We start from the raw sequence: 17,308 nt of genomic DNA, 5'->3' as shown, positions 1-17,308 counted from the left end.
CATACAGTATCGCAATGTCTTGCATCTGTCTGAATCAAGCTTTAAACTACATTTTCATTTCATACTTTACAGATTCTTAAAAAAAAAAAAAAACATAACTAACATGATTTATAAAAATATGTGTTGAGACATTTCCCAATGCTCCTGTTAACTTCACTTATAGAATTGTAATCATAATCAAGGACACCCCCTTCCCACAGCTTAGAAGTGTTTTTAAAGTTCTATTCTGTTGACGGTTACTCTATCATCCCCATGACAAATACAGTATAAAATGTATTTGACTGATCAAAAGTGAAAGCTTTGAGAAACAGGCCCCAAGTCACCTGAAATACATATACTACATAAAACTCTTAAACAGTTTTTATGAGTTACCTTTCATTCATAGATTACAAAATCTGTACAATAATGTCCAACAATGCAATTAAAGATGTTACATCATAGCACTACAGGTATCTCAAGAACATTTAAAAGGGTTATAATTATTACAGCTTGATTGCCACTAGGACTCTTGAGTAGGTTAGCTCATTACTTGAGCCAGTGCTTGAATCAATGCTGTATTACAATGACAACAGCTGTGTCTGAAATCATGAGTTTCATGATGATCACAAATACATAAGCAGTCACCTTCTCACTCCTGAAAAACAACTGTTATACAAAAACAGCAATAGGAAAGGAAACTCATTTGAAGAGTACGACACACGTTAAACAAATACAAATTATTTTGCTAAATTAACCCTTCAAAATACAATATAGAATGGTAAGCAAGTCTTGCTGTTTAACATTGTGATGCATAATGCTAAAATAGGGTATGGCAGAAGCATCTTCAGTGCACAGAAAGAGTTACTGTACCACCACACTATATGTAGCTCAATTCCCAATTCTGTTGAGAGGGCAAAATTGATGCTGTCAAGTAAAGTCCTAAGCTTTAATCAGTTCAGCTGGATCAGAAATGCTCCTTCACGCACCAATGATAATAAAATCCTGTACCACTGGAATGCATGGTTGGTAAGATTCCGAAGGGAGTCCATCACTGTGTTACTTTACCCATTAACTCAGTCAGGAATGAGGCGATACAGGGCTGAGGCAGTGCTAACACAGTTATGTCGGCATTGTGTTGTGACTATTTATTAAACATCAATTACATATTTTGCTACTGGTATAAAGGCTTTTTGATAACAATTATTATTTTTTTTTTTAATTGAAGTCTTGGCTCTTACACTTGTACAAATCCCACTATGAAGTAAAATCATTATTTAGGGATTTGGTTGGCTTCTTCCAGATGTCTTTTAACCAAGTTAAGCTCAAAACATGGATATTAAAAATGGATATTATAATTAGCACCAATTGGCACCTTATTTGGCAGTCACTCAGAAAGGTCAATGACTGAATGCTCGCACATACGTGTTATGTGGATAAACAGATTATTTCAGGGTCCCGTTTCTGTATATCTGGTGTCTTTTACAAGTGCTAAACTTATTACAAATCTGCAACATTTCACTATTACAAAATTACACATTTTATGTAAACTGCATTGGTTTGCTGCATATTCAGTCAACAATATGAATAATAATTTATAATAAAATTGCATCAATGCAGATACACTTGTGTACAGTACCGTTTGCGGAAAAGTCTTGCAATAAGTTTCACCAAGTGCTGTTTGAGGATAGCTCTCAAGAATGATAGTAGGGAATGTCAGAGTCTTATCACCACAATTGGTGATTACCAAGATCTTAAAAATGCACACCTAACATATACTTATGTGCAGACATGCCTTCAGCATAACCCCTTTGGTCCCTGGGTCCACAATATATACACAGGGACTGTAGGGAATTTCCCTGTTGCCAGTGGTTAACCAGCACATACCACAAGAGGATTAATAATAGACAATTGTTCTATTTACTGGTATTTAATCTAACTTCTACCTTCCAAACACATACATAAATAACTGTATACAATCAAAAAAAATTGAACACACTTAATTTTTACTGTTACAGTTACTATAATTACTCTAAATTATAAGTGATGTTCAATTTCACACCTGGATGGACAGTATCTTTTATGTTATGAATATCAGTATATAAAAGAGACAGGAACTGAAGGTTGAGCACCAATTACTGATGCACAAACCCAATGTTCTAATATAAAAAACATAACAATAATTTAACAATCAATGTTTAATCAAGCACGGTTTAATGTATTGTACTTACATGACAGAAGTGCACAACCTAATAGTTGGATTATACTACTTAACACAGTTCACACAACTAGCTATTGACACTGTCACTGACATTCCATTGTATAGTAAAAAGCAGCAGCAAAAAAAAAAAAAAAAAACACGCTTGGTAAATACATGTCCACCCTCTGGTGAGTTTTGTAGTTTTAAATCTATTTTCTGTTTTATTATACCACAGTTTCACCACTGATAATGTATAAATGTTCTTCTTAGGTATTGATAGTCTATTCATATTGCTATGCCAGAGGTGTATTGCATGATCCCATTGCAATAAGATACATGTCAGTATCGGCATACCATACAGTGAAATCTTTCTATTACAATCTCTCAAGTACAGAGTAAAATTGTCTAAATAAGGAGCTGATAATAGTGATCTGCAAATGGTCTTGAAATTGACTAACAGTCTTAATTGAGTGCTACATGGAACATTGCAAGAAATGGCTTTCTGTTTCCACATCTTGTGAGATCATGCACTACCCAGGAGTGTAGTGTATTCCCATTGGAGTAGCAATGGTATAACAGGGTTCTCCCCAGACCTTTTCAGCCAGGCGGGCTGCTTGGCTAAGTGGCTGTCGCTACCCAGCTGAAAGACCCAGATCCGCTCATCTTGCTGATGCTACTGTGCCTTTAACGATAAGGACGAATTGTCTGCTAGCAGACTACATCACTTGCGCGCTCTGGGTGAACATAAAATACCTTGCAACCAAATGACAGCTGTGTTATGTCTTGACACTACATTTGACTCAATCAGACTAGATGGGGTAGGTAAAGCACTTTGTGAGGCTGAAATGTTAAAATGACTGCTAAAAAAAATAACCAATTATTTTGGAAGCAAAAATAGTGACGATGTATGTGGAAGTGAGCAAACCGAAATGGATGATGAAAAAGAAAAAACAACATGTAGAAAATGAAAAAGAGCAACCTGATTTAGACAATGAACAGCAACTTGCAGAAAGCAAATTGGAAGAACTGCAAGAGGGGCCAGTGCGTAAAAAACAAACAAACAAAAAAAAAAACCACAAAAACAAAAAGAAACATTGTGATAGTCAGTGTGATGTTAAGTGGGAATAAAACAGAAATGGCTTTTTTACACAAGGGATTAAGTGGTATGATGTGTAAGGTGCCAGAAACACACATAAGATCATAAAGGATCAGGGGGTAAATGGAGTAGTGTAGCCTGTGTATGAATTAGATTATTATCCATTACTCAATTTTTTTTTATTATTCAAATTATTTGTCTTATTATATATTTAAAGTAAGGCAATTGTATTTGTCCATTAAAGTGCTCCTGGTTATAATGCTCTGCCACCCAGCTATACAGATTTCTGGGGAGAACCCTTTAGTAGTGCAGAGTGTACCAAAGCTTGTTAGGTGGCAGTGTTTTTAATTAGGGTTTACTAGAAGTAAGGGTAACTCAACTTTTTTTACTGCTTCATTTGAAGCCAGGATTGAATCTTTGAGTTAGTGATAGCTACATTAAATACATTCTTGAAAAGTGAACACTATATACACATAGTGTTAAACCAATATTAGCTCCCTTTTTTACATAAAGACCATCCTTTCACAGGAGTTAGAAATACTATACTAGAATAATCCCCTTTATTAATCATACAACCTTAAAAATCTAAAACATGTATTGAGTAAAACTTCAAAGCCAGGAAGAACAGTGAACAACAGACTTATAATCTGTTGTTTGTTCACATTATTTTTAATGAGAATACCCATTTCAAGTGTCATACCGGGCTGACTAAAGCACCATGCATTATTAAAAATGTTTGCTGAAGTTAAGAGGTTTACTAGCCTAGTTTAAAAACCTGCAATTTGAAAATGCATTCAAAACACAAGCAAATCACCATCATTGTGTTCTCATTCATGAATGGTTAATACAACACAGAAAAATGTCTGTCAATAGTCTTTTATTTGTAATTCATACTGCATACAGTATTTTAGAATGCTATGCATACTATTTTCCAGATCATCTGGAAACAGGATCTTCCAGAGACTGAACAGTTACTATGTCACTCCTAACCCAACAGACATGCTCCGGATGCTACTTGCAGCAGTAGGTGGTCATACAAGTCTTCCTCAATCTCTGTTAGTTTCTGAAGCAAAACAGCAATTTAAACAGGGAACATTTTTGTTAGAAGATAAAATATTATAGAGTCCTACTGCAAAGCCTGAATTTGAAATATTAAGTACTGGTATGTTCAGTAAGAGCCATTTTTAAATATGTATGGGTACAGGTGCTTTCTTTTCCTTAACTGACTTCAACAAATAACATCATGCAAGAATGACTTGTGAACAGAGAAATGTGCAGCTGGTCCTAATCTGAAGCTTTAAAGAAAAAGATGTACATATGATTATAACACTCAGAAGGTACAGTGTCAGTTGTACTGTTGAAATATACTTAGTTCAAAGACATATAATCTTAAAATCAAAGATGACACCTCTTGGGTTGTTTATGTGTTAGCAGTGCTTATACCTTCTACTGCAGCTTTAGGAATAACCAGTGGCAGAAAAATCAGACAATCCTCCTCTGACAGAGTTGCTCAGCAACGCTCAAGCTTCTGGTCTGCAGCTGATGCCTTCAAAGTGCAAAAGCAGGATTTATCATTACTTACAACTTTTACTTGATCTAGATAGATTAACATGCCATGTAAATATCCAGTTTTTGTTCCAACCCCCTATAAAACAAGACTTGGTTGGAGATTCAAAGTCTTAATATACATCAGAGGTCCAAAGGCTTCTTAATTCAAACTGTAATTTACACCAATATTTGGCTCGGTCAATAATGTTTTTTTTTTTTTTTTTTTTTTTTTTTTTTTAATGTATTTTTTAATCACAATGTTGGTTGGGATACAACCTACCTATGGGATTAAATAGCTCACTGAGATGAAAAGACAAGTCCTTGCTTAATTCTCTGTCTAACTGTGCTCTCTAATCTGCAATTGTATGTGAGGTTAGGGGGGGAGAACGCAATGGCAATACTGTCTGCAAACAGTGCAATGATACATGCTCTAGGTTCTGTAACTAATCAAAACACAGCTGTTGTAGAATAACATTCAAAACACCACAAGAAAAATGCACGCTCAAAAGATAGCATGGTGGGTATTTGTTTATTCCCCAAATTTGGCAGTTTCTGTAAAGCCTCTTTATAAGATCTTATTTCACAAATTAGTAAGTAAGAATCAAATAGCCATTAATAAAACATGCAAAGCAATTAGGGTATTTTGGGAATGGCAAGCTTATGGAAAGTTTGATTTGATCTGATAAGCATTACACACTATGAACTATGAGCTCTTAGTGATATGACTTCTGAAATACAATTTTCTATTGTTTTGGGGAAGAGCCATTTATTCTCAACATATTAACAGTTTAAAATGAAATAAAATACATCCTTGCGATAGTCCCTCTCTTTGCTTTTAAATAGAAGATGATAAATGAATTCTCAATAACAAAGAATACCATAAAATATTACTTTTTTTTTTTTTTTTTTTTTTAAGAGACAAAAACCTGCAGGCGTTGCCTGTGTTAGCAAGACCTCTGCATTGAGTTATCACGGCTTGAACTTTCCCATAGCTGACAGTGGCAGCTAAGGTTGAGGTTAATACTGCAGTCAACAGTATCAACTAAAAAAAGGGCACATTCCTTCACCCCACTTGCACTACAGATGCTACGTACTGTACAATTAAGTTAAAGTATAGTAACTACAGAACAAGACAAAACCCATATGCCTACCACACTGGCTGAAAGTAAATATGCTGCCAATCTGGCTGAAGGCTACCAAGAGCATTGCAAAGTCAATGTGTTATATTTAACAATATTTATTTATGTGTTTATTTCCAGTATTAACACTGCAATGTTTTAGTCATAGGAGGGCAGGATGTGGGCCCCTCCTGCTAGGTTTCTCAAACACTTAATCTGGCTTTGTTCAATCATTAAACATTAGAACTGTCAATACACTTTCCAACATATGGCTAGGTGCAATAGAAATTAGAACCATCTTAAATAGTATCTAGTCCCTTTAAGTAAAATACAAATAAAAATAAAAAGCATTACTAAAAATCTACTCAAGCATTTCAAAGCAGGTTTTCCACCTCTCACTTAGCTAATGTGAAAACAATTCAGCGCATGCTGTAGGGGGCTTCACTCTGGAGTCCCTAAAGCCTCATTCCTTATAACTTATCTTCTGCAAACAGCATTGTGGCTGATTTTCACAAACCCAAAGTTTGCTCTTGTTGATAACACCATAGCAACAGGGTTAACAGAAGAGTCTTATTTTTTACAAGCATGGTGACCAGCACAAGCCCTGTTTAGTACTTACTGTAATTCAGGCAACACAGTTCAAGAGTTGAATGTCACTTGCTTTGCAACAATCATGGTAAAATGCAGAACTGTAATAGAATCTGCTGCATTTTGTTAAAACTTTACTGGTCTTTATATTTGTGTATCCTTTGCGATGTCCCCTTACAATGGCTCAGTTTACAGAAAAAAAATAATTACAGGCGATCACATATGAGCCAGGGTTCTCAAATTACCTTTGATAAAAGTCTGGGGTTGCAGTCATGCTATGAAAATATCAATATCCTATATTAAAGAGAAACTTCACTGCACATTTGTTTTTTCAATATGTTCATTAAGTCATTTTCATGAAACCGTAATAAATGTAATATGCCCTAATCAAAATCACTAATAGACCACATTACACTAATATACTTGTTATAAGTTATGAATCTACTCATTACTGTGGTTTGTTACTGGACTAGCTGACAGCAGCTTGTTGAGAAGTTCTGTGCCACATTTATCATTTCACTCCTTTGTCTTACCAAGTTTCTATTTATTTTCTGTGTCCTACATTGTTAACATTAGAGGCTGAAAACTATTCAGAATACATTTGCTTTATTTAAACAGATTGTAAATTAATGTAAAACACATCTGAATTGTACTGAACAGTACTTCATCAATCTGAAATATAACCCTGTAATTCAGAATGCACAACTGAATAAGCATTGTGTAAACAAATTCTCGTTGCAAATGTAGCACAAATAAAATATTTGCGTTTGTGGTGCCAGTTATGTGTTTCTTAGGCGTAGTATCCAGTCTACAGAGCAGATAAGCAATAGTATTACTGGATTTACTGATTGGACCTAAACTCTGAAGCCATGCAAATGCATTCATTTTCAAAGAGAGGGAATGGTTTGGGTCCTCAGCGGCATTTGAAAGTCACGTTGCCTTATGATAAATTTTGTTTGACATAATCTGCCAAAAAAAGAAAAAACAAGTGAGAAATGATACTGGCATGATTTGATTTTGGTGCTGATACAGAGATATTCCTCAAAAAAGAAGCTAGGGAGCTGAAAGCTGTGAACAAGCATTGTCTGTGTGCTCATATATTCTCCAGAAGTTTGGGCTAAACTGTCATTCTGTATAACATAGTTTGCACAAAAAAAGTAACAGCTAGGTCAATTAATGATGCTCTCATAATCTCATTTTCGTATGAGTAAACTCCTGGCTGACAGCTATGCAAAACAGCAAAATCTGCTTCTATACCGACAAACCATCATAGCCACCATGAATCACCGTGAAACATGGTTTTGGTTTACAGTGAAGTTTACCGGTAGTTTCTTTAAGAAAACATGTTGGTGGAAAGAACTTCAAAAGAGAAGCAAAAACTGAATTGCATCTCTGTAAAACCTAAATTTCAAAATTTTCACAGATATTCACAACATTCCAAAGTCCTGAAATTCTGACTGAAACATTTTAATTAAATTATATAGCTTTTTTTTTTAATGACAGATCCACATGTATATCTGGAATGAAAATTTGACAATTATTAATTTGTCACAATAAAAATGGAAAACTGGCACTGACAGCCCAAACCAACAACCTCTCATATTATGTTATAATACTCTTCATTAAGTTGTTTTGAATAAATATATTTTTGCACTTAAATCATAACAAATGAGCATTTTGTTATGCTACACTTATGAAAGCAATCCTTTTCCTTCTGGAGCTTATCATAATTTTGGCTGAACACTGAGCGCTCCACCAGTAACTGCTGTCTCCAGTTCTGATTAGTTCATTCATGGAACAAAATTTGGTGCTGTCACTTTTGAAAATGGTCTCTCTGCAGGGGTAAATGAATAGTTATTGACTGAATACAGGTCAAGTGGACCAAGGGCACTTGGCAAAATGAACACTGAAGAAAAACTATTATGTGTGGCACTGAAAGGGGAGGAGAGAATGAAACAACAGTTTGTAAAACCACATTAGAGAGGTCGGTGACGAAATGGTGTCTGGCGCTTATGTAAAAAGATGTATGTTCTGAAGGAGTTCGAGTGATGCAATTTTCACTATTCCAAGGCTCAATCAAATTACCATTTTTGGTAAAATATATATGTGGAGAACTTTTTATTTTGACCTCAACATTACAATATCCCCAAAAATAGTCCCATTTTATAAAGTAGCAGCTTTAGAAAACTACAAAATAACAGAAGTACCATAACTGCATGTAAATATTTTATGCTATCACTGCATACAATGCCAAAAAAATCCTATGCTAGTTTCTCACAGTTTGGGTTTGTTTTATTGTTAGCTTTAAGTATTGTTGCACCGTAATTTAAAAACCCCAGGGTAGCTGAGAGAAAGGTTTGTGGAAAGAAAAAAAAAGAACTACATGTAGAGCAACATTTTGAGCAAATTTCTCCAAATTCACTCTGCTGTTTGCTTTGGGTTTTTCCTCACAGGCTGCTGAAAAGTTAACTGAATTGGGCCCTTAGACTTAACCAGGTGAAATGATACATAGCCAGCCATCAGTGAAAATAAAGTACAAGTACAACCTTAAAACAATAACTTCAGGTAAAAATTGCAGCTTTATAAATCAATCTAATTTTAGCAAAGATGATGTCTGTTAGGGGGGTTTCTTAAGCAGACTATATATGTTTTACAAACCTTATACTCACTCATGAATAGCCAGAAGGATTGTAGCATTGCTGTGAGAAATCAACACAAGCCTTTAGCTTGTGAATGTTCACAAGTCTGCTTGATGGGAACTAAATGCCCTCGTCTTGTGAAAAAACAAGAATAACAACATCTGCCATGATATATACTTTCTCAAGTATTACATTCACTTGTAGAAGCCAGAGTGCAGCCTTGCATAAAATAAAAGAAAAGCTACAGCATATTTCACTTCCTAGAAGTCATTTTTGCTACATCAGAGGACTCATGCAGCTGCTATGCTGTTAGACAGCATTTGCAAAACCTAGCTCTTGCTAGGCGTTTTTCAAATGTCCAGCTTGGCACTGCCATAATTTAGCACTATACAAAAAACCTGGGCTCATCTGCATTAATGCCAAAAAAAAGTACAACGCTCCGGGCCGCTCAGGTCCCATTAGACCTCTGGTGGCGAATCAACCCATGACCTTTTAATCCACATATCCATTAGTAACCAGAGCAGCATTTACTGTACTTTTTTGTTCCAAAAAGTAAGATGACTTCAAGTTCATAAAAGAGTGTGGTTAATCTATCAGTAAAGAATAAAACTGCAAGTTGCACTGGGTCATGAAACAATGTTGCTGAGCAGAAACTTTCCAGATATAACTTAAATTCTGTAGCTTTTGTTCAGTTTCCTCTGTTATGGGGAGGATGGTAATACTTTGCATTGTAAAACAGGTTGCTAGGATTTTACATGGATTTAACAGTCAGAATATAGAGGAGTGCAATTACTCAGCCTGGCTACTGTTAGCAGTTCTCTCAGGCATAGAGATTAAGAGTAGGGTGCCAGGTAAGGGGCTATGTATAATACCAATGTTAAAACAAATATCTAACAGTAATATTGACTAAAATAAACAGTATGGAACTATAAATAAGAACAGTCAACAAAAATGTATAAATGTACTTAAGGTTCTTGGTTTTGTAACTTCAGGGTAAAGAAATCTTTTTTCATTACTTAATGATGTTAAAACTACATAAATGTGTAATTTACAATGTTTGAATTAAACTGACTACAGTAATCATTTTGAGTAAGACCACAGAAAACACAAATAGATATATACAAAAACAAATAATATATATATATATATATATATATATATATATATATATATATATATATATACATACACACACACACACACACACACACACACACACACACACACACACACACAACAATAAACTGGGGAAAACACTTTTTCAAGAGTCTGCAAAAGTTACAAAATCTGCTGTCCATAGATATTCACGTACTGTAGTCAAACCAACTAATCCACTACACTTCCTTTTAGTTTACAGAAAACATGCTGGCTGACACATTTCCTGCTAACGGACCTTTCCTCAGATAACAGAACACTCCCATCAACAGGATATCCTTTACTCATAACACTGCTATACTCAATACAGTCTCAAACTTCAGTTTTACTTGGTATACACTGGACAAACAAACCAGATTAAATACTATAAGAATACAGTATCACTCACTGTAATCGATGAAAACTATTTGCACCGATTACTTAATGAACTTGCAGTTCTGAATTCATACTTCAGCTGCTTTGATAAACACAACTGAGTAAGACCTTCAAATGTTATTGGGTATACAGTGCATTTAAAGCTTTGTAATACTCCTAAAACCAATTAAAAAAAAAAAAATTAAAAATCCCTTATTGGTTAGTTTTCACTCATGCACGGCTGGATTTCCAAACCTTTCGTCAGTCTTGACATCAGCATACAGATAGATATACAGTAAAATCCCTCACTCATGAAAAATTCTGATCACCCTTAGCAATGGTGCAAGATAGAACACTATATACTAGGGAGGTAAAAATAGTAATCTGACAAACCAAACTCTACTTGTTTAAAAAAAAAATAAAAAATCCTATGTTAGTGGAGCATTGCAGGTTTGCAGAGAGCGCATAAAGTTATGCCCTAAGCACAGTCCCTGAAAAAAAAAAAAAAAAAACTCTGAATATGATTTATTCAATTTTTTTTTAATTATTACAAAACTAACTGCTAGTAGGGAATACATTTAAAAAAAAAAAAAAAAAAAAAAAAAAACTGACCTTCATGAGACAGCTGCATTCTAATGTTTCAGCAGATGCTAATGGGAGAACTGGCAGGAGCTAACGTTTTCTACAGGCATCTGTGATGACATGCAGACGGTTTTTTTCAGAAAGGGGGGCTTATCTTTGTCTCTATGGTAACTGTGTCTCTGTGTGGTTATTAGAAACCCTGAACTTCCTGTGTTTCTACACAGCAACCAATCAGGGCACCTATTTTTATAGGCGTATAAAACTCATGCTGCACTTCTCATCCACATGAGGGGGCACTTGAAAACTGAGGCCCACAAGTAACTTACTGTGAAAAAGAAAACGAAACACTGACTAAAACAAAAGAGGGATATACAAAATCCCACTTGAATGTTGCTTGAGTACAACATCAGACATTGGAACTGTAACAACCATAAATAAGGCATTTGTTATGGCACTGTATTTTGTTTTAAGAGCAGTCAAAACATTTGTACAGACAAAAAAGTATGAACTACACAAGAAATAATCTTCCTAAAGCATGAGGAATCAAACACACACAACTACAGTATTAGATAACCCTTCAACATAATAATGTAAGAAACTGAGATCAAAAAGCAAGTCACCATTAATGAAATAAAATCAAGATGCAAAGAGATGGCAAAACAATTGCCTTGAACTGCAACCATGCAGCTGGCTATGCGAGCTGATTGAATCAAAGGCATTAACATGGGGAATGGAAGGTTACCCAAATATTGTACCGTAACACCTTTTGATAAAATATCATATCTATTTGCTTGACGGGCATAAAACTTTCTATCAGTTGTATATCGAAAGAAAAGTATTATTTAAAATGTGCTACCACTTCATTTTTATTTTGAAAACAGAATCACATTAACATCATTTATAGCTTGTAACAGATTCATCAGGCTTTTTATGAGTCCATTTCAAATAATTCTAGAATGAAAACAGCTTTGTAATACAATAGAGAGAGTTCATGTCTGACAGTCTCTACAGGGGTTAATTTCTGTAGGATTAGATGTATAGCTAAATTGTTCCACACAACTGATACCAAACCCTGCAGTTACTGTGAAAGATCTAAAACGTACATTATCTGATAATAGCTCCTAATTAACAACACAGGATTCCACACCGCCTACTACATTCCCACTTGAATTATCCAAACAAAAAACTATTCAATTTCTTTAACAGTGGTTCACAGTACTATTTTCTTCTTGTGGTAAAACTAACGACCCTATTTACTGCATTCTCCACGTAATCCAGTAGAAAAGCACATGGCTATCTTCAATATAAACATTAACATTTTTATTTCACAGCTCCAGTTCCTCTAGAGCAAGGGCCAAAGGGCTAATTAAGAATAGAACTACTACTACATTAACACATTCTGATCTGCTTACAACACACAGCATTTTCACATGTACTTCTGTACTAATGCATTTTAAACTTTTACCAATGCAAAAACCAAGGCCACAGATCAGCATCTACATTGGATTATAAATCACTTTGGATTTCTTTTGAGGAAAAAGTTAAGTGCAAAACCAAAATTATTTTTTTGTGATTTACAAAAAATAAAACGACAATCCATATAAACACAATAAACCTATAAAAAATTGAAAATGTTGCTCACAATTTTCTAATCAAGAAGCCACCCCTCCGTAAAATCTGTTTAAAAATAAAATACAAAGCCATACATGTCCTGCATGTAATTTATTTGGAAGAGCATTCATAACCACCCCGTGTGCAGTGATGACTAGTAGAGCCAAATTAGAAACCAGGAATCAACAATCATATACAGTAGTAACCTTTTAATCCTGATCTTCAGATAGACTCCTCTGCATGAGTTTCAGCTTTAGCTCCAATTTTAAATCCCACTGGTTAATCCTTCCATTCTGGTTTTATTCAATATTTTTGTCTGTGGCCACAGTAGATACAACATATATTTAGCTCTGTCTCCACTCTGACTGAGCTTTTGCTGTGCTCTGGAATTGAGGGAGGCACACAGAAAGACAGTTTCTGCTGGGTCCTAGTTTCTCTAATGTTACTTGAAATAATGTCTCCAGTTCTTCCGTTCTTTCCCTCTGAGAATATCAACAGGCATTACTGCATTTCAAATTGAAGTTGTGTTATGTGTGGACAGCTACATCTACCTTTAATTTATTTTTTTATTTTTTTACCTTAGATGTACTTACATTTTACTTAAAACCTCCTCTGGACCCTAATTCTGATTTAGAATTAATGTACAACATAAGCTATAGAAAAAGCATACATGTTTAAATACAGCATTAAACTGTCTGTTTGTATTTATGTTTACTTTATTTATTTTTATATAATACAACCACATTAGAGGTGTGACAAAACATTCACCTTTACCAAATGCTACATGTTGTAGGCATTTGTGGACCCACATACACAAATAAAATGTATATATTACAATTATAATGGATTACCATAGCCTGGTGATCAGGTTCACAAAATATGAGCAATGACAGCATTCTATTCATGTATGCACAGAATAATTAGCCTATTGAATGTCTGACCATGGTTACTGCTTTTGGCTGCAGCAGACAATAAAAGTATTATTGAGGTCAATGGGAAAAGGGAAGCCACAAGGCTCTGAAAAATGAAACTGATCTGATGATGCCATGTCAACAGGGTGGCTGTGAAAAAGCCTTCCACCCCCTTTTTAGTTTATGGTTAAAATTAAACAACATATAGCAGTCATGAAATTAAATCCAACACAACAGGCAAACCTTTAAGAAATAAGTAGCTTTGAAAAAAAGAATTAAAAACATGACCTTCACAATCTGCCCTTAAAAGCAGAAAAAGGAATCCGATCCCACAGGAGGTAAGGAGTAATTATCTCACAGAACAGCATTTCTCAATCGTTCTGCAAGTCAATCATTGGGTTCCATTTAAAAAAAAAACTAATTTGTATTGTTGTTTAATAGATGAGCCACTCTTTCTAGTTTAACTGACTCAGACCATTTAACAATTATTTGTCTGTGGATATGTTGTGGGTGTTTCAATGTAGCAGTATTATCTTAGTGAGACAGATTTGCACTTGAGAAGCAGGAACTGTGAAGGCAAATGTTTTCTACAAAGATATCATTGTATCAAAAAGAAGAATCTGTGCAATTTTAATGAGCTTTAAATAATAATCATTTTGATCTGTCTATATTTCTGTTGCTACTTTATGGTTTCTCAAATCTTGAGTAAACTTTAGTATACGTAAGTATATTACAGTACAAGTTTCTAACTTTTTGGATATGCATAATCATTCCAAATGGTGTAGCAACTGTAAATATTATAGAAGCATTATTGTCAAATATTGTTGAAACTGTGTACCTCAACACCATTTGCAATTCAGGCCACTAAAATATCACACTTTGTCATATTCATATTGAATTTTAAAAAAACTGTGTATTGGACCATAACAGATAGTGTATTATTACAAACAGAATCACAAAAGAGATACCAAGGTGTAAAACCTACATTTAAATAGCTGTCAGTTAATATATAAATCAAAGAAATAACAGCATCTAAGAAATACTACATTTTTTAACAGGTAGATCCTACTTAAGCTAAAGTCCCTTTGTGACCAACCTGTGAGTACCTTGTCTATTTTCCGTCACTGAGGCCCTTGGCTATGTCATTTGAAGCTCTGAGAAAACAGGTGGTTTGTAAAGGTCATTCAAATCTGATATCACTATTCAATGAGACCCTGGTGATTTCCTACATGCAGGACAACCCTGACAACACAAGTGTTATAGAGGAATTCACCACAGGGAGCGTACTAGACTCACACAGGTAGACACCCACATGACCGAACTGCACTGCGAACAGCTAGGGAATGTGTTCCAATAGGGGCAGTTATTGGAGGCGTTCAGTCCTAGCCTAGTCGATAAAAGTTATTCACTAAATAATTTGTTGTCAAAGACACAGTTGCAATAGTAAATATTTAACAAACCTGGCAACAGCATGTCTCTCTGCAACAAAATTAAGATGAATGGTTTGTCTAGCAAGTGTAACCTTGCATTATTGTATTGTAAGATCACAGTATCTATCTAGTAGCAAAGGAAGACAGGTCCCTTAGTATTCCGCCACTTGGTAAATATGATATCATATCATTTTCGTTCTTAGGAACTAGCTGTACCTCCTGGGTTCTTTGCAGCAAACTGATAAATACACATTTTCTGGTCATCTTTTTCTTTACCATAAAATATTTACTTTCTACACCCAAAAGTTATTTCACACATGCTTTTGTTGACATTAAATCCAAGGAATTGTAAATAGAATCATTAATATGCTTTTTTTATTTATCTTTGAAACAAAAACTGTGTGTATAAAGGTCAAACAGACCAACTGTTACATTTTTTTTTGTGTGTGTGTTTGGCCTAACAATTTTTAAATGACTGGTTACAAGCCTTAGGGAGAAAAAGGTTTTGGTTGTTACTAACTAACCCTAGCATATCAAAAGTAGCACTTCCACATCATTTTTCTTTAAATGCACAGATTGTTGGGATTAAGGTAACAAATTTGATGCATCTGGTTTCTCCATTGAGAGTAGACTCCCAATCCATTAGTGGACACCCTGAAGGATGGAAGTCACAGGAGAATACCCCAGTGAAAATTATATTTTTTAGTTTTTCTGTGACATCTTAAATGTATTTATACCAAAAAAAAAAAAAAACTCTCTCACTCACTCTCATAAATTTGTACTCAAAATAGAAAGTCTGGCAAAAGCCAGTTCTTGGCACATTGCTGCACATGGATTAGAGTTGAAAGCAGCAGAAAATGTTTACATCAGAATATTTTTTTTATACTTACCCCCAGTTACCTTATGTCATGGCAGACGTGGCAGTGATTATATTTCTCATTGAAAAGATGGACTTCAGCTGTTGAACAATATAAAAAAAACTAAATTAATATGATCGTACATTAGGCTATATCACATTTTTTCAATGAATTTGCAGCATTTAAAGCATCCCCACTACCAAGATATATGTTACTTATTAGGTAGCGCATTAGGCAAAGATCAAATCTTACTTAGTTACAGCAGTGCTTTGCTGTTCAATAGCAATAGTAACCTAATAAAAACCCATTATACTTTATGGGTTGTATCTCAAGAATATTTGCGAAAACATTACAGACAGAACTACTTGTCCCAATACAACTTGCAATACATATTGACAACAAAAGCAACATAACTGTATTTGTGGTGAAAGCCACAGGGCTGAGCATGTCTGTATTTTACGAAGTAAAGTAAAATGTATGTGGAGAAAAAAACAGCCGCTCAACTAAACAGTATTCTTTATATTTTTTATGATATAAAAGTGGCGTTGTATCGTAAAATAAAACGTGTTAGTACTGTACCGTATAGATAATATACGACAGTCCAAATGTACCATATATACATTTGCATGCTTCCTTTGCTTGTTCTAACAACAGATATCTGCTACATACAGAGAGGTTTCAGAAGTAAACTAATTAATACTTTTTCTCAAGGGCATGGTTAATGACAAAATAAAATAAACAAATCAACTATATAAATATCGCAGTCTTTTAAAATACTCACCTTCTTTTAGCCCATGTCATGACAGCGATAACGCGTGGGGCAGTGTGGTATAATTAGACTGAAAATGTTGAAAACTTACAGGGAGCTTCAACCCCCTGGGATCTGTGTAAAAATGGTTCAACAACGCCACCGGATCTGTCTCTATAGCAACCATACTCGCTCCACTCTACTCCTCCCACCCTCTCTGTCCCACTTCAGGAGAGAAAACATTTATTCAAACATAAAATAATATACTGCACGCTTGGGATTATATTGCTGACACAGAAGTTGTGATGATTTCAGACAGCCTTGTTCAAGAATAATAACGTTTGTGAGTACTGTTCTGTAATCTGTAACCATTGTATTTTTAAAATCTTGCAGGGTGGGGGGGGATGATCAGCAAAAGAGACGAACGGCACCCTGTGACGTTTTAGTTAGCGTCCAATCACAGAGGAGCTTGAGCGACTCTGACATTGTCGTCAT

At 34.9% G+C, this 17,308-nt stretch overlaps 1 protein-coding gene across 3 annotated transcripts in view; it reads right to left on the bottom strand.

Moving 5' to 3' along the window:
- foxn3 (forkhead box N3) overlaps positions 1-16,938 on the bottom strand; it is a 67,760-nt gene extending 50,822 nt beyond the window's left edge. For 2 of the 3 annotated variants that reach the window (XM_041276127.1, XM_041276130.1), the window contains exon 1: positions 13,074-13,214. The gene's annotated coding sequence lies outside the window, so the exon portion shown is untranslated. Of the gene's footprint in view, positions 1-13,073; positions 13,215-16,098; positions 16,167-16,846 lie in introns of those variants that run through there. The other variant, XM_041276129.1, reaches the window with a different exon arrangement.
- Positions 16,939-17,308: the final 370 nt, after the last annotated feature.

This window comes from Polyodon spathula, chromosome 17 (assembly GCF_017654505.1).
Source record: "Polyodon spathula isolate WHYD16114869_AA chromosome 17, ASM1765450v1, whole genome shotgun sequence".
In the NCBI taxonomy this organism is placed as follows: Eukaryota; Metazoa; Chordata; class Actinopteri; order Acipenseriformes; family Polyodontidae; genus Polyodon; species Polyodon spathula.
The sequence above is the reverse complement of the archived record's forward strand: the minus strand, read 5'-3'. Positions and strand labels throughout refer to the sequence as shown.